The sequence below is a fragment of the Somniosus microcephalus genome, chromosome 34, assembly GCF_052327205.1.
Source record: "Somniosus microcephalus isolate GS21.2 chromosome 34, FLI_Smic_1.0, whole genome shotgun sequence".
NCBI lineage: Eukaryota > Metazoa > Chordata > Chondrichthyes > Squaliformes > Somniosidae > Somniosus > Somniosus microcephalus.
The window spans coordinates 16,885,067-16,907,711 of record NC_141020.1 but is presented as its reverse complement, the minus strand read 5'-3'; the positions used below and the strand labels follow the sequence as shown (position 1 = coordinate 16,907,711).

Genomic DNA, 22,645 nt, shown 5'->3' with positions numbered 1-22,645 from the left:
GGGGATCCCCAAACAATCAGCACCGGGACCCCCGAATCCCCAACAATCAGCGCCGGGACCCCCGAATCCCCAACAATCAGCACCGGGACCCCCGAATCCCCAACAATCAGCACCGGGACCCCCGAATCCCCAACAATCAGCGCCGGGACCCCCGAATCCCCAAACAATCAGCGCAGGGACCCCCGAATCCCCAACAATCAGCGCAGGGACCCCCGAATCCCCAACAATCAGCGCCGGGACCCCCGAATCCCCAACAATCAGCGCCAGGACCCCCGAATCCCCAACAATCAGCGCCAGGACCCCCGAATCCCCAACAATCAGCGCCGGGACCCCCCTGAATCCCCAACAATCAGCGCCAGGACCCCCCTGAATCCCCAACAATCAGCACCGGGACTCCCCTGAATCCCCAACAATCAGCGCCAGGACCCCTGAATCCCCAACAATCAGCGCCAGGACCCCTGAATCCCCAACAATCAGCACAGGGACCCCTGAATCCCCAACAATCAGCGCCGGGGCCCCCCTGAATCCCCAACAATCAGCGCCGGGACCCCCCTGAATCCCCAACAATCAGCGCCGGGACTCCCCTGAATCCCCAACAATCAGCGCCGGGACCCCCCTGAATCCCCAACAATCAGCGCCAGGACCCCTGAATCCCCAACAATCAGCGCCGGGACCCCCCTGAATCCCCAACAATCAGCGCCGGGACCCCCCTGAATCCCCAACAATCAGCACCGGGACTCCCCTGAATCCCCAACAATCAGCACAGGGACCCCTGAATCCCCAACAATCAGCGCTGGGACCCCCCTGAATCCCCAACAATCAGCGCCGGGACCCCCCTGAATCCCCAACAATCAGCGCCGGGACCCCCCTGAATCCCCAACAATCAGCACCGGGACTCCCCTGAATCCCCAACAATCAGCGCCAGGACCCCCCGAATCCCCAACAATCAGCGCCGGGACCCCCCTGAATCCCCAACAATCAGCACCGGGACTCCCCTGAATCCTCAACAATCAGCGCCAGGACCCCCCGAATCCCCAACAATCAGCGCAGGGATCCCCAGGGAGATTTCTAGCTCCCACCACCATCAAAGTCACAATTTAAACCTGCCCCGTTTGAATCCAATCCACCCCCCTCTCCCCTCCCCTCAACCTCGCCCCAGTGATATCGCGACTTGACTTTCTGGAGAATCAGGCTTGGCTTTACAAGTCAATTAAAGAAAAAAACACCGGCAGCAGATTTAAACGAAAACTCCCCTCCGTGGAATGGGAAGCCCGAGCCCCGATCGTCAGTGAGCGGGGACCAAGAACCCGACACTATTTCACTGACCCCCCCCCCCCATAGCGATCGAAAGTGCTCCCCCCACCCCCAGCCCGATAGTGCTGTAGAAATAACACAGACAGCCCCTTACAGAGCACGACACGGGCCCCGAGAACCCCTCCACTTCCCTCGCGTCTCAGGAAGGTTTAACCACTGGATAACAGCAGCGAAACAGACCATTCGGCCCAACAGGTCCGTGCCGGTGTTTATGCTCCACACCAGCCTCCTCCCACCCGACTTCATCCCACCTCATCAGCATAAACCTTCTAAATAACAACAGAAAATGCTGGGGGGGAAAACTCAGCAGACATGGGGCAGCATCCGTGGAGAGAGAAATAGAGTTAAATAACGTTTCAGGTCGAAGGGTCTCCTGAAACGTTGGCTCTGTTTCTCTCTCCACGGATGCTGCCCCAGGTCTGCTGAGTTTTTCCAGCGTTTTCTGTTGTTATTTCGGATTTCCAGCATCCGCAGTATTTTGCTATAGCATAAACCTTCTGTTCCTTTCTCCCTCTTTATCTAGCTTCCTCCTTAAATGCCAGCATCTCTAGTGCATCAAGAAGACAAGCTGGATATACTGTACATACCTGTCAGGGATGCCCCTGGATCTGTGCCGGCTTGGTTCCTATCAGGCAGCAGCTGAGAGAGAGACGCCCTCCCCGTCACATGATATAGAGTAAAGCCAACCCACACACATAGGAAGTGAAACAGAAAGTTAGCAAGCCTTGCCTTGCCTTCACCCTCCCCTCCTCCTCCGAGCAGCAGCTTATTCACTGCCATTAGTCACTTGCCGCCTGAGTGATGTACAGGCGGAGATTTAAAGCTCCACCTCCCACTCACCCAACAAGCAAGGTGGAAACAGGAGAGGATTTTAACCTCCGTGTTCCCTGAGCGCCGTCCCTCGGCAAGCTGGCTTCGACACGGCCAGCGGCGGATTCACCTGCCCGAGAGAGAGAGAGAGTCTGATTCACAGCAGCCCCAGCTCAAACATACCGGCCAATTAAGCCCGGTGAGACCCCCCCCCCCAACACAGGTTCGAGCTCAAATCCTTACCATGGCAACTTGTGAATTCAGTAAATCTGGCAATTTGGCACCAGGGGCAAAAATATATATATGTAACCATAAAAAATCCAACTGGTTCGGAGAAAGGAACCCGCCACCTTTACCCAGTCTGGCCCATGCATGGCTCCAGTCCCACACTTTTATGTGAGTGACCCTTAATGCCCTCAAGGGGCCTCGGCATTATGAGTGATAAAAAAACTGCCTTTGCTGCTCACAAATAGGAACAAATATTAAAAGAGGAGGGTCAGAAGCAATGGAAGATTACAGGAGGGAAGGGGGACATAAGGAGTTAATGGGACAGCTGATATTTCGAACTGGAGGAGTCTACAGGGATCAGTGGGGGCTGAGAGAGCAGCCTACACGCGAGTCAGGGCTGACTCATCATATATCACCATCATCAGACAAGGACAGCAAAAGCAGCTCTGCAGAACATGCTCGTGGCGGAGATAGATGGATAAGAACATTAGAAATAGGAGCAGGAGTTGGCCATTCGGCCCCTCGAGCCTGCTCCGCCATTCAATAAGATCATCAACTCCACTTTCCCGCCCGATCCCCATATCCCTTGATTCCCCTAGAGTCCAAAAATCTATCACTCTCTGTCTTGAATATACTCAAAGACTGAGCCTCCACAGCCCTCTGGGGTAGAGAATTCCAAAGATTCACCACCCTCTGAGTGAAGACATTTCTCCTCCTCTCAGTCCTAAATGGCCGACCCCTTATTCTGAGACTGTGACCCCTGGTTCTAGACTCCCCAGCCAGGGGAAACATCCTCCCTGCATCTACCTTGTCAAGCCCTGTAAGAATTTGGTATGTTTCAATGAGGTCACTGTAATGTATGTAATGTATATGTACCTTAAGGGAGAGAACTACTTTTTACAGCTCCTGTATACTGTAGTACCGGCAGTGACCACACCTGTATATAAACCCTGAGTAGTGATCTGTACAGATCGTTCTAGAGTAACCCTCATTCAGTAAACACCTGTTGATCGTTCCCTGCAGTCTGTTGTCTGATTATTGAAGGACACAACATTAAGATACACGGATATAACATTGGCGACGACGCAGATTCGAACCTACCTGCAACTCTGCATCACCTCCCAGGGATTCGCTCCTGGAGAACAGTGGAAGGAGGTCGAGTCCAGAAGCACGGGCGTCGACCACGGGCAACCACCCAGTCATCCAGCGGTGATTTGAGCATCGCAGGGGAGGCTGTCGAGAGCCAGGCTTGGCTTTCCAGTCACGGTGGTCCAGCGAAACGGGTTGGCAACAGGTACTGCGCAGACCCTTCCCGGACAGTGGCGGCTAGAGCCGACCGAGCGGCACAGAAAAAGGCCAAGCAGCGTCAACGGGGGAAGAGAGGCGCGCAGGAAAACGCAAGGTGCTGCCATTGCCACGAGGACCGCAGAGAGCGGCATTGGCAGCAGCGCACGAAACCCACAGGGCGTCGCCATTTGCCACGAGGACCGCCGAGAGCGGCGTTGGCAGCAGCGCGGGAGACGCCATTTTAAGCCGCAGCGGGGAAGAAAGGAAAGCGCGGGAGACGCCATTTTAAGCCGCAGCGGGGAAGAAAGGAAAGCGCGGGAGACGCCATTATAAGCCAGTCTAACCACACCCAAAAATGCCGAAGAGTGGCAGTATCACAGAGTTCGACAATGAAGTCGAAGATTGGACGACATATGTCGAACGCATAGAAGTATACTGCAAGGCGAATGAAGTGCCAGATGACAAGAAAGCGCTGGTATTGTTGAATTCAATGGGTGCAAAAACGTATGGCTTACTACAAAACCTAGTAACCCCAGAGGAGCCAGTAGAAAAGGATTTTGAAAACAGTGTCAATCCTACAGGACCACTTAAACCCCACACCGCTGCTGATAGCAGAAAGATTTAAGTTTCACAAAAGGAACCAGCATAAAGATGAAAGTAATGCTGAGTATTTAATGGAACTGCGCAAGCTATCGAAACACTGCCAGTTTGGAACGGGACTAGCAGATACTTTAAGGGACAAGTTTGTGTGTGGGCTTCAAAGTGAAGGAACCCAGAAACGGCTTCTATCAGAAAAGGATCTTACGCTGGACAAGGCTTTCAGCATTGCAGTATCACACGAAGCAGCAGCACGGGGCGCTGCAGAGATACAACGGAGACCGCAAGAATATGGCACAAATGAAATGTCATACGGAACAGTGAAGTGCTATCGCTGCGGCAGAACAACACACGACCATAATGATTGCTGGTTCAAGGACAAAGTGTGCAGACAGTGTGGAAAAGTAGGACACATAGCAAGAGTCTGCAGGTCGGGAAAGAAAACCAGCAGCAAGAAATCTCCACAGGAGAAGTACAAGAAGGTACATAAGGTGACGGAGAGTAGTTCGGACGAACAGAAAAGTGATACAGACTCCGGAAGCAAGGAGCTGGGGTGTCTGAAACTACATAATGTGATCAAAACGGAGGATCACCAAACTATCTGGGTCACGCTCATTATAGCAGGAGTCCAAGTGAAAATGGAATTGGACACAGGATCAGTCCTAACAGTCATAAACCGAAGGGACTACAAGCGGCTATTCTCACATATACCCTTGAGAGATACAAAGATTGTCTTGAAGATGTACACGGGGCAAAAAGTTTACCCCAAAGGAAAAATAAGGGTGAACGTTATATATAACGGCAAGGAAACACCAAAAATGGACCTATATGTATTGCCAGATGGAGGACCACCACTACTAGGACGTGAATGGATCCGGAAGATACAGCTAGATTGGTATTCCATACAAGCACTGACTGTAGATGCCAAAAAGGATGACGACATCACACCTGGACGACTGTCAAAAATGCTAACTGACGCACAAGAAGTGTTCCAGCAGGGACTCAGAACACTAAAAGGCATAACAGCGACGATCAAAATAGAAGAAAATGCAAGCCCAAAGTTTTTTTAAGGCTAGACCGGTACCTTATGCGATCTGCCCAGCCGTTGAAGCAGAGCTGGAAGGTTTGGAACGTTCAGGAGTACTGTCCAAAGTGGACTGGAGCGAGTGGGCTACACCCATCGTTCCTGTAATGAAGAGGTCGTTGAGTAATACGCCTGGGGAACCAAAGAATGTTCGCATCTGTGGGGACTTTAAGGTGACAGCGAACCCAGTCCTTCACACTGTACAATATCCGCTTCCGCGGATTGAAGATATTTTCGCCTCGCTATCTGGAGGGAAACGCTTCACTAAGATTGATCTGGCCCAGGCGTACCTGCAAATGGAGGTAGAAGAAGCCTCGAAACAGTACCTCACGATCAACACTCAAAGGTCTCTACCAATACAACCAGCTGGTGTTCGGGGTAGCATCAGCTCCGGCTATTTGGCAAAGGGCAATGGAACAAGTCCTGCAAGGGATTCCAGGGACCCAGTGTTATTTGGACAACATCCTGGTCATGGGCGAAAATGACAGTGATCACCTCGCCAACCTGGAGCAGGTGCTCACTAGATTGAAGGAATATGGGCTCCAAGCTAATCGCCACAAATGCGAGTTTTTCCAGAAGCAGATCTCGTATTGTGGCCACGTTATTGATAGAGGGGTTACATAAGTCCCCTGAAAAGATTGAGGCAGTAGTCAAGGCTCCAGCACCGGAAAATGTGTCACAACTGAGGTCGTTCCTCGGGCTGGTGAACCACTACCATAAGTTCTTGCTGAATTTGTTTACCGTACTACACCCACTGAACACCCTACTGCAAACGGGGGTACCATGGAAGTGGAGTGACGAATGTAAACGAGATTTCCAGAAGAGCAAAGCATTGATCACATCAAAAGAGGTGTTGGCTCATTTCAACCCAGCACTACCAATTTGGTTGGCGTGTGATACATCACCCTATGGCATTGGAGCGGTGCTGTCGCACAAATTCCCAGATGGCTCGGAGAGGCCAGTAGCCTTTGCGTCTCGGTCACTAACCTCAGCCGAGCGTAACTACGCCCAGATTGACAGGGAGGCCCTCAGCCTAGTGTGGGGAGTGAAAAAGTTCAATCACTATCTGCACGGGCAGAAGGTCACCTTGCTGACTGACCACCAACCACTTGTCTCCATCTTTAATCCAAAGAAGGGCGTTCCGGTGATGACTGCGCAACGGCTACAAAGATGGTCCCTTTTTCTAGGGGCGCACCAATATGAAATCGAGTATAAGGGCACGAAACAGCATGGAAACGCTGATGGGCTATCACGCCTGCCACTGCCTACTGTGGAGGAAGCACCAGCAGTGGATCCTGTCGAAATATTTCATTCGACTATAATTGAATGCTTGCCAGTAACTAACGCTGGTATAGAGAAGGAGACCCGAAATGACCCGACACTGTCTCGGGTATATGATTTGACGGTGAAGGGATGGCCAGCACATGGCGACTCACTGTTGCCAGCATTCTCATCCAGAAGAGAACAGCTGTCAGTATGCCAGGGGACCTTGATGTGTGGATCCCGAGTGGTAATTCCACCCAAGTTAAGGGAGAGAGTGCTCAATGAGCTTCACGAAGGTCATCTGGGAGGGGTGAAAATGAAAAGCCTTGCTAGGGCTTATGTGTGGTGGCCCGGGATCGATCAGCAAATCGAGGACCTGACAAAGAGCTGCTCAGGATTCCAGAAGGTTCAAAATGCACCACCACATGCCCCATTACACCCATGGGAGTGGCCCTCATCTCCATGGCAACGGGTGCATATTGATTTTGCTGGTCCATTCATGGACTCAATGTTTTTAATAGCCGTGGATGCGCACTCGAAATGGCCTGAGGTGATCAAAATGTCCTCCACCACCACGGAGAAAACTATTGCAGTCCTACGGACCATTTTTGCCAGGAACAGCTTGCCAGAGCAGATTTGCTCTGATAACGGACCACAGTTTGTGTCCGAAGAGTTTCGAAGATTTATGAAAAGGAATGGGGTAAGGCATTACACATCCGCCCCGTATCATCCAGCCACAAATGGATTGGCTGAGAGGTTCGTACAAACCTTTAAAAAAGCAGTAAAGGCCATGTGCGATGACGACATTCCACTGCAGCATAAGGTGGACAATTTCCTGTTAGCCTACAGAAATGCGACACATGCAGTCACCAACCAGGCCCCGGCCATGATGTTCTTTAACCGAAGGTCGAGATCTCGTCTGGATTTGCTCAGACCAAATGTATGAAGAGATGTTGAGAGTAAGCAATTCCAGCACATCAATGAGAAGCCGACAAGGAGCTTCAATGTAGGGCAACCAGTCTTGGCCTGCGACTACCGAACAGAGAAATGGCAACCAGGAACGATATGCACACGGCAGGGGCCACTAATGTACACAGTGGATGTTGGGGAGAACATTGTGAGACGCCATGCTGACCAGATCCTAGAGTCACAGGAACGAGTCAACCCCATGTCTCGGCCATACGTACCTGGTGAGGAACCAGACGTACAGGTCGCATCTACCTCAGAAACAATAGCATTGGAAGCTAGAAACAATAGCATTGGAAGCTGATGAATCAACTGACGACAGGGTGTTAGAATCGCCTCCGCACCAAGAGCGAGACACTCGGGAAAGGCGTTATCCAGAAAGAATCAGGAAGCCTCCCCAGAGACTGAATATATGAATGGACTATTTTCATATAACATTGTATATTAAAAATGTTAAATGTTAAATGAGTATTATGGTACTGTTAATCTAAAAGGGGAGGAATTGTAATGTATGTAATGTATATATACCTTAAGGGAGAGAACTACTTTTTACAGCTCCTGTATACTGTAGTACCGGCAGTGACCACACCTGTATATAAACCCTGAGTAGTGATCTGTACAGTTCGTTCTAGAGTAACCCTCATTCAGTAAACACCTGTTGATCGCTCCCTGCAGTCTGTTGTCTGATTATTGAAGGACACAACATTAAGATACACGGATATAACAGTCACCTCTCATTCTTCTAAACTCTTGGGAATATAAATGTAAGAAGTCACACAACACCAGGTTATAGTCCAACAGTTTTATTTGAAATCACAAGCTTTCGGAGCGCTGCTCCTTCGTCAGGTGAAGTGGAGAGATGCATAAAGACACAGCTTATATAGTCAGAGAATAATGCCAGATGTTTACAGGTAATCTTTCGAACTGCCATTTATCACACCTCAGCAGAGAGATAATCACAGCAATCAAAGGTGTGAATGGTGTCCAAACAGGTCAGTCAGGAAAACATTACGTCAAAGAACAATGAGGTGGGGTCACAAGGGGTGGCTGTTGAGAGCCGGGCTTGGTTCCCCAGCCACGACGATCAGCAACAGACTGACAACAGGTACAGTGCAGACCCTTCCCGGACAGCGGCGGCTGGAGCCGACCGACGGCAGAGAAAAAGCCGAGCAGCGTCGACGGGGTAAGAGAGAGGGTGAAGCGCACAGGGCGCAGCCGGGGGTTGAAAACCAAGCGGCGTCGAGGAAAAACAAAACGGAGAGAGGGTAAAGCAGCAGCCGGTTTCAGGACCGAGCGGCGGAAACGGGAAAAGCGCACAGAAAAAAAAACGCGCAGAGCACATCCAGGGCTCAAGGGCTGAACAGTGTCCACGGGGAGAAGGGAGAGCGCGAGAGACGCCATTGAGCCACGGAGAAGAAGGGAGAGTGCGAGAGACGCCATTTTTAGAAGCCGCAGCGGAGAAGAAGGGCGAGCGCGGGAAGAAAGGAAAGCGCGGGAGATGCCATTTTGTGCCAGCGGGGAAGAAGGGAGAGCATGGGAGACGCCATTTTTGACAGTTAAATCACACCCAGGGATGCCGAAGTGTGGCAGTATCTCTACGTTCGACAATGAAGTCGAAGATTGGGCGACATATGTGGAATGTATTGAGGTGTACTGCAGGGCGAATGAAGTGCCAGATGCTAGGAAAGCACTGGTTTTGTTAAATTCCATGGGTGCAAAAACTTATGGCTTACTGCGAAACCTAATAACCCCAGAGAAGCCCGTGAATAAGAATTTCGAAAGCATAGTAGAAATCCTACAGGACCACTTAAACCCCACGCCACTGCTGATAGCAGAAAGATTTAAGTTCCATAAAAGGAACCAACATAAAGACAAAAGCAATGCTGAGTACTTAACGGCACTGCGCAAGCTATCGAAACACTGCCAGTTTGGAGTGGGACTAGCAGATACGTTAAGGGACAAGTTTGTGTGTGGGCTTCAAAGTGAAGGAACCCAGAAACGGCTTCTATCAGAAAAGGACCTTACGCTGGACAAGGCTTTCAGCATGGCAGTATCACACGAAGCAGCCGCAAGGGGCGCTGCAGAGATACAACGGAGACCGCAAGAATATGGCACCTATGGAACAGAGAAGTGTTATCGCTGCAGCAGAACAACACACGACCAGAAGGATTGTTGGTTCAAGGACCAAGTGTGCAGACAGTGTGGAAAAGCAGGACACATAGCAAGAGTCTGCAGGTCTGGGAAGAAAACCAACAGCAAGAAATCTCCACAGGAGAAGTACAAAAAGGTACATAAGGTACCTATGGGCCCTAGCTATGCCTGCCTGTTCATGGGACATGTGGAACATTCTTTGTTCCAGTCCTACTCAGGTCCCCTCCCTCACCTCTTTTTCCGGTACATCGATGACTGTATTGGTGCTGTTTCCTGCTCTCGCCCTGAACTGGATAAGTTCATTCACTTTACTTCCAATTTCCACCCTGCCCTCACCTTCACATGGTCCATCTCCGACTCTTCCCTTCCCTTCCTTGACTTCTCCGTCTCCATTTCTGGCGATCGGCTTTCAACAAACATCCACTACAAGCCCACCGACTCCCACAGCTACCTGGACTACACTTCCTCCCACCCCGATTCCTGTAAGGACTCTATTCCTTTCTCCCAGTTTCTCTGTCTCCGCCGCGTCTGTTCTGACGATGCCACCTTCCACACTAGTGCTTCCGATATGTCTCCCTTTTTCCTCAACCGAGGATTCCCCTCTACCGTGGTTGGCACGGCCCTTGACCGTGTCCGTTCTATTTCCCACACTTCTGCTTTCACCCCTGCCCCTCCCTCCCAGAACCACGATAGGGTTCCCCTTGTCCTCACCTTTCACCCCACCAGCCTCCACATTCAACGGATCATCCTTCACCATTTCCGCCACCTCCAACGTGATCCCACCACCAAACACATCTTCCCCTCACCTCCCCTTTCAGCATTCCGAAGGGACCACTCCCTCCGCGACACCCTGGTCCACTCCTCAATCACCCCCAACAGCCCTGCTCCTTCACCTGGCACCTTCCCGTGCAAGCGCAGGAGATGCAACACATGCCCTTTTACCTCCTCCCTTCCCACTGTCCAGGGCCCCAAACACCCCTTCCAGGTGAAACAGCGATTTACTTGTACTTCTTGCAATTTAATATACTGTATTCGCTGCTCACGATGCGGTCTCCTCTACATTGGGGAGACCAAACGCAGATTGGGCGACCGCTTTGCGGAACACCTCTGTTCAGTCCGTACAGGTGACCCTGAGCTTCCGGTCGCCTGTCACTTTAATTCACCGCTCCATTCCCGCTCTGATCTCTCCGTCCTCGGGCTATTGCATTGTTCCAATGAAGCTCAACGTAAGCTCGAGGAACAGCATCTCATCTTTCGATTGGGCACTTTGCAGCCTGCCGGACTCAACATTGAGTTCAACAATTTCAGATAATTATCCCTGCCCCCATTTTTCATGCAGTATGATTTTTGCCATTCCCATTTGCAACATTTTATCTTTCCTGCCTCTTACAAAAGTACAGGGTGTTCTTTCTATTTCTTCCTCTCCTCCTAACCCCCCCACCGCCTCGTCTCTGCACCTGCTCAATATCTGTTACATCTCCAGCTTTTTCCAGTTCTGATGAAGGGTCCCAGACCTGAAACGTTAACTCTGTTTCTCTCTCCACGGATGCTGCCTGGCCTGCTGAGTATTTCCAGCATTTTCTGTTGTTATTTAAGGTACATAAGGTGATGGACAGTAGTTCAGACGAACAGAAAAGTGATACAGACTCCGGAAGCAAGGAGCTGGGTTGTCTGAAACTACATAAGGTAACCAAAATGGAGGATCACCAGACTATCTGGGTCACACTCAAGATAGACGGAGTCCAAGTGAAAATGGAATTGGACACAGGATCAGCCCTAACAGTCATAAACCAAAGGGACTACAAGCGGCTATTTTCACATATACCCTTGAAAGCTACAGAGATTGTCTTGAAGACGTACACGGGGCAAAAAGTCTACCCCAAAGGAAAAATAAGGGTGAAAGTGATATACAAAGGCCAGGAAATACCTAAAATGGACCTATATGTATTGCCAGATGGAGGACCACCACTACTAGGACATGAATGGATCCGGAAGATACAATTAGATTGGCATTCCATACAGGCACTGAAGGTTGAAGCCAAAAAGGATGACGACGTCACACCTGGACGACTGTCAAAAATGCTAACTGACGCAAAAGAAGTGTTCCAGGAGGGACTCGGAACACTAAAAGGCATAACAGCAACGATTAAAATAGAGGAAAATGCAAGCCCAAAGTTTCTTAAGGCCAGACCAGTGCCTTATGCGATCCGACCAGCCGTCGAAGCAGAGCTGGGAGGGTAGGAACGTTCAGGAGTACTGTCCAAAGTAGACTGGAGCGAGTGGGCTACACCCATCGTTCCTGTAATGAAGAGGTCGTTGAGTAATACCAATACAACCGGCTGGTGTTCGGGGTAGCATCGGCTCCGGCTATTTGGCAAAGGGCGATGGATCAAGTCCTGCAAGGGATTCCAGGGACCCAGTATTATTTGGACGACATCCTGGTCACGGGCGAAAATGACAGTGATCACCTCGCCAACTTGGAGAAGGTGCTCACTAGATTAAAGGAATATGGGCTACGAGCCAATCGCCTCAATTGCGAGTTTTTCCAGAAGCAGATCTCGTATTGTGGCCAATTCATCAATGAAGAGGGGTTACTTAAGTCCCCTGAAAAGATTGAGGCAGTAGTCAAGGCTCCAGCACCGGAAAATGTGTCACAACTGAGGTCGTTCCTCAGGCTGGTGAACTACTACCATAAGTTCTTACCAAATTTGTCTACAGTACTACACCCACTGAACACCCTACTGCAAACAGGGGTACCATGGAAGTGGAATGACGAATGTAAACGAGCTTTCCAGAAGTGCAAAGAATTGATCACATCAAAAGAGGTGTTGGCCCATTTCAACCCAGCACTACCAGTTCGTTTGGCATGTGATGCATCACCCTATGGTATTGGAGCGGTGCTGTCGCACAAATTCCCAGACAGGTTGGAGAGGCCAGTAGCCTTTGCGTCTCGGTCACTAACCCCAGCCGAGCGCAACTACGCCCAGATTAACAGGGAGGCCCTCAGCCTAGTATGGGGAGTAAAAAAATTCAACCACTATCTGCATGGGCAGAAGTTCACCTTGCTGACTGACCACCAACCACTTGTCTCCATCTTTAATCCAAAGAAGGGCGTTCTGGTGATGACTGCACAACGGTTACAAAGATGGTCCCTTTTTCTAGGGGCGAACCAATATGAAATAGAGTATAAGGGCACGAAACAGCATGGAAACGCTGATGGGCTATCACGCCTGCCACTGCCTACTGTGGAGGAAGCACCAGCAGTGGACCCTATCGAGATATTTTATTCATCAATAATTGAACGGTTGCCAGTAACGAACGCGGATATAGAGAAGGAGACCCGCAATGATCCGATGCTGTCTCGGGTATATGATTTGACGGTGAGGGGATGGCCAACACATGGCGACTCACTGTTGCCAGCATTCTCATCCAGAAGAGAACAGCTGTCAGTATGCCAGGGGACAGTGATGTGTGGATCCAGAGTGGTGATTCCACCCAAGTTAAGGGAGAGAGTGCTAAATGAGCTTCATGAAGGTCATCTGGGAGGGGTGAAAATGAAAAGCCTTGCTAGGGCTTATGTGTGGTGGCCGGGGATCGATCAACAAATCGAGGACCTAACCAAGAGCTGCTCAGGATGCCAGAAGGTCCAAAATGCACCACCACATGCCCCTCTACACCCATGGGAGTGGCCCTCCTCTCCATGGCAACGGGTGCATATTGATTTTGCTGGTCCATTCACGGACTCAATGTTCTTCATAGCAGTGGATGCTCACTCGATGATAAAAATGTCCTCAACCACTACAGAGAAAATGATTGCAGTCCTACGCACCATATTTGCCAGGAACGGCTTGCCAGAGCAGATTAGCTCTGATAATGGACCACAGTTTGTGTCCGAAGAGTTTCGGAAATTTATGAGAAGGAATGGGGTAAGGCATTACACATCCGCCCCGTATCATCCAGCCACAAATGGATTGGCTGAGAGGTTCGTACAAACCTTTAAAAAGGCGATAAAGGCCATGTGCGACGATGAAATTCCACTACAGCATAAGGTGGACAATTTCCTATTAGCCTACAGAAATGCGACACATGCAGTTACCAACCAGACCCCGGCCATGATGTTCTTTAACTGAAGGTTGAGATCTCGTCTGGATTTGCTCAGACCAAATGTGCGAAGAAATGTTGAGGATAAACAATTCCAGCACATCAATGAGAAGCCGACAAGGAGCTTCAATGTAGGACAACCAGTCTTGGCCCGTGACTACCAAACAGAGAAATGGCAACCCGGAACGATATGCACAAAGCAGGGGCCATTAATGTACACAGTGGATGTCAGGGAGAACATTGTGAGATGCCACATCGATCAGATCTTAGCGTCACAGGAACGAGTCAACCCCATGTCTCGCGTATCGGGGGATGAACCCGACATACCGGTAGCATCTACTTCAGACCCAGTAGCAGTGGAAACCGATGAACTAACCAACGAAAAGGGGCCAGAATCGCCTCCGCACCAAGAACAAGAACCTCAGGAAAGGCGCTATCCAGAAAGGGTCAGGAAGCCGCCCCAAAGACTGAGGCCTAGAAATTGAGTTTGTGCTGCGCCAGGGCTTTAGCGCCGGAAGTTAGCGCCGGCGCGAAGTCCCTTTGCGCGCGCCAAAAATTCAGTAGCGCCGCGCCCAAATGGCTGCCGGCGCTACTGAAGGGTTTTAGCGCATGAAAACTGGCGCTACGCGCCGCATTGCGGCGCTATTCCGGCGCCCGCTGCGGTGCGGCAGGCTCGGGAAGTGCAGGCCTCCTCCTTCCGTTAAGGAGGAGCTGCCTGCACCCGGCCGCGGCCCGCGCAAATCTCTGCAAAAATGAGCCCGGCACCTCGGACAAGTGCCGGGCTTGCATCTGTTCCGGGGGGGGGGGGGGGGGGGGGGGGGGGAGAAGTCCGGGGAGGGAGCTGCGGGCAGGCGGCCGGCGGGAAAGCGGCCGGCCGCCGCGCCTCCTTAAAGCGCCGGCGCAGACTCCGGCAACACTCGTTTGCCGGAGTCTTAGTTGCGGCTGCCACTGGCGAGGCGGCCGCAACTGAATTTCGGATTGGGGCCGGGTTACCACGGCAACCGGGACGCTGCGCACACCGATGACGTCATCGGTGCCGGCGCAGCGCTACCGGTCTACCGCCGCGGAATGGCCCCAGGCAATTTAGGAACCGGCGGTCAATTGCAGCGCTAGGCCCTCTAGCGCCGCAAAATCGGTGCTAAGGGCACTGAATTTCTAGGCCTGAATCTATAAATGGACTATTGTTGTTTAATGTGCATGTTAAAGTGTTAATTGTTATTTGAATATTATGGGTACTGCTAATCTAAAAGGGGAGGAATTGTAGTGTATGTACCTTTAAGAGAGAACTACTTTTACAGCTCCTGTATACTGTAGTACCGGCAGTGACCACACCTGTATATAAGCCTTGAGCATGCCTCTGTACCCCCAGTCTTGAGACTACCCTACTCCAGTAAACACCTGTTGATTGTTAAGTTACAGCATCCGTGTAGTTATTAAAAAAACATCATACTCTCAGAATCACGGATCTAACACTGCCCAGTCTGCAAGTTTTCGAATGTCCCTTCGTCTTATGTTGCATTCTTCCTCAGTGTTACCTAAACACCCCCCAGTTGGGTGCAAATTATAATATTGAGCTACTTATTGCAAAGTCGAAATCATGAATGTAAATTGTGAACAACAGTGGTCTCAGCACTGATCCTTGTGGAACACCACTTTCTACATTCCTCCAATCTGAATAATCACCCTCGTCTCTGTTTTCTAGTTTGTTTTGAGCCAATTTGCTATCCCCACCTCCCCAACCCCGGCTCCACATGCCATAAATGAGCCTACCGTGTGGTACCTTATTAAAAAGAATAACAGTAATGGAAGATTACAGGAGGGTCAGGGACACAAGGTGTTAATGGGATAATTGACATTTCTAACTGGAGGAGTCTGAAGGGATGAGTGGGGGCTGAAAGGTCAGGAGAGGAGCCTACACAAGAGTCAGGATTGAATCATCCCACATCACGATGAGCAAGCTCCACGGTGGATCCCAAAACTGTCAGCTGCCGAGGCCCCGAGCTCTGGAATTCCACTTTCTCAACCTCTCTGCTTCTCTCTTCTCAAAACCCACCTCTCTGACCAAGCTTTTGGTCACCTCAGGTGGTTTGGTGTCAGTGTTTGTCCAGTGACACTCCTGGGGACGTTTTTAAAGGCGCTACATAAATGCAATTTGTTGTTATTTGTTCCTGGGATGTGGGCGTCGCTGGCAAGGCCGGCATTTATTGCCCGTCCCTAACGGCCCTCGAGAAGGTGGTGGTGAGCCGCCTTCTTGAACTGCTGCAGTCCGTGTGGTGAAGGTGCTCCCACAGTGCTGTTAGGGAGGGAGGTCCAGGATTTTGACCCAGCGACAATGAAGGAACGGCCGATATATTTGAGTCAGGATGGTGTGTGAGAGAGAGAGAGTGAGAACACGAAGGGGGGGGAGAGAGAGAGAGAGAGAGAAACGGGGGGGAGAGAGAGAGAGAGAGAGAAACGGGGGGGAGAGAGAGAGAGAGAGAGAAACGGGGGGAGAGAGAGAGAGAGAGAGAAACGGGGGGGAGAGAGAGAGAGAGAGAAACGGGGGTGAGAGAGAGAGAGAGAGAAACGGGGGGAGAGAGAGAGAGAAACGGGGGGAGAGAGAGAGAGAAACGGGGGGAGAGAGAGAGAGAAACGGGGGGAGAGAGAGAACGGGGAGGGGGGAGAGAGAGAGAAACGGGGGGAGAGAGAGAGAAACGGGGGGAGAGAGAGAAACGGGGGGAGAGAGAGAGAGAAACGGGGGGAGAGAGAGAGAGAAACGGGGGGAGAGAGAGAGAGAAACGGGGGGAGAGAGAGAGAAACGGGGGGAGAGAGAGAGAAACGGGGGGAGAGAGAGAGAGAAACGGGGGGAGAGAGAGAGAGAAACGGGGGGAGAGAGAGAGAGAAACGGGGGGGAGAGAGAGAGAGAAACGGGGGGAGAGAGAGAGAGAAACGGGGGGAGAGAGAGAGAGAAACGGGGGGAGAGAGAGAGAGAAACGGGGGGAGAGAGAGAGAGAAACGGGGGGAGAGAGAGAGAGAAACGGGGGGGAGAGAGAGAAACGGGGGAGAGAGAGAGAAACGGGGGGAGAGAGAGAGAGAAACGGGGGGAGAGAGAGAGAGAAACGGGGGGAGAGAGAGAGAGAAACGGGGGGAGAGAGAGAGAGAAACGGGGGGAGAGAGAGAGAGAAACGGGGGGAGAGAGAGAGAGAAACGGGGGGAGAGAGAGAGAGAAACGGGGGAGAGAGAGAGAGAAACGGGGGAGAGAGAGAGAGAAACGGGGGGAGAGAGAGAGAGAAACGGGGGGAGAGAGAGAGAGAAACGGGGGGAGAGAGAGAGAGAAACGGGGGAGAGAGAGAGAGAAACGGGGGAGAGAGAGAGAGAAACGGGGGGAGAGAGAGAGAGAAACGGGGGAGAGAGAGAGAAACGGGGGGAGAGAGAGAAACGGGGGGAGAGAGAGAGAGAAACGGGGGAGAGAGAGAGAAACGGGGGGAGAGAGAGAGAGAAACGGGGGGAGAGAGAGAGAGAAACGGGGGGAGAGAGAGAGAGAAACGGGGGGAGAGAGAGAGAGAAACGGGGGGAGAGAGAGAGAGAAACGGGGGGAGAGAGAGAGAGAAACGGGGGGAGAGAGAGAGAGAAACGGGGGGAGAGAGAGAGAGAAACGGGGGAGAGAGAGAGAGAAACGGGGGAGAGAGAGAGAGAAACGGGGGGGGAGAGAGAGAGAAACGGGGGGGAGAGAGAGAGAGAAACGGGGGGAGAGAGAGAGAGAAAGGGGGAGAGAGAGAAATGGGGGAGAGAGAGAGAGAAACGGGGGAGAGAGAGAGAGAAACGGGGGGAGAGAGAGAAACGGGGGGAGAGAGAGAAACGGGGGAGAGAGAGAGAGAAACGGGGGGAGAGAGAGAGAGAAACGGGGGGAGAGAGAGAGAGAAACGGGGGGAGAGAGAGAAACGGGGGGAGAGGGAGAGAGAAACGGGGGGAGAGGGAGAGAGAAACGGGGGGAGAGAGAAACGGGGGAGAGAGAGACAAGGGGGGAGGGAGAGAGAGACAGACGGGGGGAGAGAGAGAGAGAGAGACGGGGAGAGAGAGAGAGAGAGAGACGGGGGAGAGAGAGAGAGAGAGAGACGGGGGAGAGAGAGAGAGAGACGGGGAGAGAGAGAGAGAGAGAGACGGGGGGAGAGAGAGAGAGAGACACGGGGGGGAGAGAGAGAGAGAGAGAGAGAGACGGGGGGAGAGAGAGAGACGGGGGGAGAGAGAGAGAGAGAGAGACGGGGGAGAGAGACGGGGAGAGAGACGGGGGGGAGAGAGACGGGGGGAGAGAGACGGGGGGAGAGAGACGGGGGGAGAGAGACGGGGGGAGAGAGAGAGAGAGAGAGACGGGGGGAGAGAGAGAGACGGGGGGGGAGAGAGAGAGAGAGACGGGGGGAGAAAGAGAGAGAGAGAGACGGGGGGGAGAGAGAGAGAGACGGGGGGAGAGAGAGACGGGGGAGAGAGAGAGACGCGGGAGAGAGAGAGACGGGGGAGAGAGAGAGACGGGGGAGAGAGAGAGACGGGGAGAGAGAGAGACGGGGGAGAGAGAGAGACGGGGGGAGAGAGAGAGACGGGGGGAGAGAGAGAGACGGGGAGAGAGAGAGAGAGAGACGGGGAGAGAGAGAGACGGGGGAGAGAGAGAGACGGGGGAGAGAGAGACGGGGGAGAGAGAGAGACGGGGGAGAGAGAGACGGGGGAGAGAGAGAGACGGGGGAGAGAGAGAGACGGGGGAGAGAGAGAGACGGGGGAGAGAGAGAGACGGGGGAGAGAGAGAGACGGGGGAGAGAGAGACGGGGGAGAGAGAGAGACGGGGGAGAGAGAGACGGGGAGAGAGAGAGACGGGGGAGAGAGAGAGACGGGGGAGAGAGAGAGACGGGGGAGAGAGAGAGACGGGGGAGAGAGAGAGACGGGGGAGAGAGAGAGACGGGGGAGAGAGAGAGACGGGGCAGAGAGAGAGACGGGGGAGAGAGAGAGACGGGGGAGAGAGAGAGACGGGGGGAGAGAGAGAGACGGGGGAGAGAGAGAGACGGGGGAGAGAGAGAGACGGGGGAGAGAGAGAGACGGGGGAGAGAGAGAGACGGGGGAGAGAGAGAGACGGGGGAGAGAGAGAGACGGGGGAGAGAGAGAGACGGGGGAGAGAGAGAGACGGGGAGAGAGAGAGACGGGGGAGAGAGAGAGACGGGGGAGAGAGAGAGACGGGGGAGAGAGAGAGACGGGGGAGAGAGAGAGACGGGGAGAGAGAGAGACGGGGAGAGAGAGAGACGGGGAGAGAGAGAGACGGGGGAGAGAGAGAGACGGGGGAGAGAGAGAGACGGGGGAGAGAGAGAGACGGGGGAGAGAGAGAGACGGGGGAGAGAGAGAGACGGGGGAGAGAGAGAGACGGGGGAGAGAGAGAGACGGGGGAGAGAGAGAGACGGGGAGAGAGAGAGAGACGGGGGAGAGAGAGAGACGGGGGAGAGAGAGAGAGACGGGGGAGAGAGAGAGAGACGGGGGAGAGAGAGAGAGACGGGGGAGAGAGAGAGACGGGGGAGAGAGAGAGAGACGGGGGAGAGAGAGAGAGACGGGGGAGAGAGAGAGACGGGGGAGAGAGAGAGACGGGGGAGAGAGAGAGACGGGGGAGAGAGAGAGACGGGGGAGAGAGAGAGACGGGGGAGAGAGAGAGACGGGGGAGAGAGAGAGACGGGGGAGAGAGAGAGACGGGGGAGAGAGAGAGACGGGGGAGAGAGAGAGACGGGGGAGAGAGAGAGACGGGGAGAGAGAGAGACGGGGGAGAGAGAGAGACGGGGGAGAGAGAGAGACGGGGGAGAGAGAGAGACGGGGGAGAGAGAGAGACGGGGGAGAGAGAGAGACGGGGGAGAGAGAGAGACGGGGGAGAGAGAGAGACGGGGGAGAGAGAGAGACGGGGGAGAGAGAGAGACGGGGGAGAGAGAGAGACGGGGGAGAGAGAGAGACGGGGGAGAGAGACGGAGAGAGACGGGGGAGAGAGAGAGACGGGGGAGAGAGAGAGACGGGGGAGAGAGAGAGACGGGGGAGAGAGAGAGACGGGGGAGAGAGAGAGACGGGGGAGAGAGAGAGACGGGGGAGAGAGAGAGACGGGGGAGAGAGAGAGACGGGGGAGAGAGAGAGACGGGGGAGAGAGAGAGACGGGGGAGAGAGAGAGACGGGGGAGAGAGAGAGACGGGGGAGAGAGAGAGACGGGGGAGAGAGAGAGACGGGGGAGAGAGAGAGACGGGGGAGAGAGAGAGAGACGGGGGAGAGAGAGAGACGGGGGAGAGAGAGAGACGGGGGAGAGAGAGAGACGGGGGAGAGAGAGAGACGGGGGAGAGAGAGAGACGGGGGAGAGAGAGAGACGGGGGAGAGAGAGAGACGGGGGAGAGAGAGAGACGGGGGAGAGAGAGAGACGGGGGAGAGAGAGAGACGGGGGAGAGAGAGAGACGGGGGAGAGAGAGAGAGACGGGGGAGAGAGAGAGACGGGGGAGAGAGAGAGACGGGGGAGAGAGAGAGACGGGGGAGAGAGAGAGACGGGGGAGAGAGAGAGACGGGGGAGAGAGAGAGACGGGGGAGAGAGAGAGAGACGGGGGAGAGAGAGAGAGACGGGGGAGAGAGAGAGAGACGGGGGAGAGAGAGAGAGACGGGGGAGAGAGAGAGACGGGGGAGAGAGAGAGAGACGGGGGAGAGAGAGAGAGACGGGGGAGAGAGAGAGAGACGGGGGAGAGAGAGAGAGACGGGGGAGAGAGAGAGAGACGGGGGAGAGAGAGAGAGACGGGGAGAGAGAGAGAGACGGGGGAGAGAGAGAGAGACGGGGGAGAGAGAGAGAGACGGGGGAGAGAGAGAGAGACGGGGGAGAGAGAGAGAGACGGGGGAGAGAGAGAGAGACGGGGGAGAGAGAGAGAGACGGGGGAGAGAGAGAGAGACGGGGGAGAGAGAGAGAGACGGGGGAGAGAGAGAGAGACGGGGGAGAGAGAGAGACGGGGGAGAGAGAGAGAGACGGGGGAGAGAGAGAGAGACGGGGGAGAGAGAGAGAGACGGGGGAGAGAGAGAGAGACGGGGGAGAGAGAGAGAGACGGGGGAGAGAGAGAGAGACGGGGGAGAGAGAGAGAGACGGGGGGAGAGAGAGAGACGGGGGAGAGAGAGAGAGACGGGGGAGAGAGAGAGAGACGGGGGAGAGAGAGAGAGACGGGGGAGAGAGAGAGAGACGGGGGAGAGAGAGAGAGACGGGGGAGAGAGAGAGAGACGGGGGAGAGAGAGAGACGGGGAGAGAGAGAGAGACGGGGGAGAGAGAGAGAGACGGGGGAGAGAGAGAGAGACGGGGGAGAGAGAGAGAGACGGGGGAGAGAGAGAGAGACGGGGGAGAGAGAGAGAGACGGGGGAGAGAGAGAGAGACGGGGGAGAGAGAGAGAGACGGGGGAGAGAGAGAGACGGGGGAGAGAGAGAGAGACGGGGGAGAGAGAGAGAGACGGGGGAGAGAGAGAGAGAGACGGGGGGAGAGAGAGAGAGACGGGGGGAGAGAGAGAGAGACGGGGGAGAGAGAGAGAGACGGGGGGAGAGAGAGAGAGACGGGGGAGAGAGAGAGAGACGGGGGAGAGAGAGAGAGACGGGGGAGAGAGAGAGAGAGACGGGGGAGAGAGAGAGAGACGGGGGAGAGAGAGAGAGAGAGACGGGGGAGAGAGAGAGAGACGGGGGAGAGAGAGAGAGACGGGGGAGAGAGAGAGAGACGGGGGGAGAGAGAGAGAGACGGGGGAGAGAGAGAGAGACGGGGGAGAGAGAGAGAGACGGGGGAGAGAGAGAGAGACGGGGGAGAGAGAGAGAGACGGGGGAGAGAGAGAGAGACGGGGGGAGAGAGAGAGAGACGGGGGAGAGAGAGAGAGACGGGGGGGAGAGAGAGAGAGACGGGGGGGGAGAGAGAGAGAGACGGGGGGAGAGAGAGAGAGAGACGGGGGAGAGAGAGAGAGACGACGGGGGAGAGAGAGAGAGACCGGGGGAGAGAGAGAGAGACACGGGGGAGAGAGAGAGAGACGGGGGAGAGAGAGAGAGACGGGGGGGGAGAGAGAGAGAGACGGGGGGGAGAGAGAGAGAGAGACGGGGGGGAGAGAGAGAGAGAGACGGGGGAGAGAGAGAGAGACGGGGGAGAGAGAGAGAGAGAACGGGGGAGAGAGAGAGAGACACGGGGGAGAGAGAGAGAGACGGGGGAGAGAGAGAGAGACGGGGGAGAGAGAGAGAGAGACGGGGGAGAGAGAGAGAGAGACGGGGGAGAGAGAGAGAGAGACGGGGGAGAGAGAGAGAGAGGACGGGGAGAGAGAGAGAGAGACGGGGAGAGAGAGAGAGAGAGACGGGGAGAGAGAGAGAGAGACGGGAGAGAGAGAGAGAGAGCGGGGAGAGAGAGAGAGACGGGGAGAGAGAGAGATGAGCGGGGGAGAGGGAGAGAGAACATGAGCGGGGAGAGAGAGAGAGAACATGAGCGGGTCGGAGAGCAGAGAGAGAACATCGAGCGGGGAGAGCGAGAGCCAGAAACATGAGCGGGGCAGAGAGAGACGAGAATCATGAGCGGGGAGAGAGAGAGAGAACATGAGCGGGGAGAGAGAGAGAGAACATCGAGCGGGGAGAGAGAGAGAGAACATGAGCGGGGAGAGAGAGAGAACATGAGCGGGGAGAGAGAGAGAGAAATGAGCGGGTCAGCCATGCTGCCCTCCGTGGTCGAATAGCCCGCCAAACTCACCGTCCAGGTTAGCGCATGATGAGCGGCCCACTCTAGAGGGGTATCGGTGAGCAGCGAGTGCCCACAGAAAACAAGTGACAGTCAGAAGAGAAACTGGGGCACTCTCTCCCCCCTCCCTCCCTTCCCCC

The 22,645-nt window shown here is 54.1% G+C and overlaps 1 protein-coding gene across 2 annotated transcripts in view; it reads right to left on the bottom strand.

Moving 5' to 3' along the window:
• LOC147096829 (SERTA domain-containing protein 1-like) overlaps window positions 1-22,645 on the bottom strand; it is a 42,470-nt gene that overhangs the window by 17,239 nt on the left and 2,586 nt on the right. Inside the window, exon 1 of one of the 2 annotated variants that reach the window (XM_085973472.1) lies at window positions 1,902-2,305. The exons of the other annotated variant lie outside the window; for it this stretch is intronic. The gene's annotated coding sequence lies outside the window, so the exon portion shown is untranslated. Of the gene's footprint in view, window positions 1-1,901; window positions 2,306-22,645 lie in introns of those variants that run through there. 2 annotated transcript variants of the gene reach the window in all.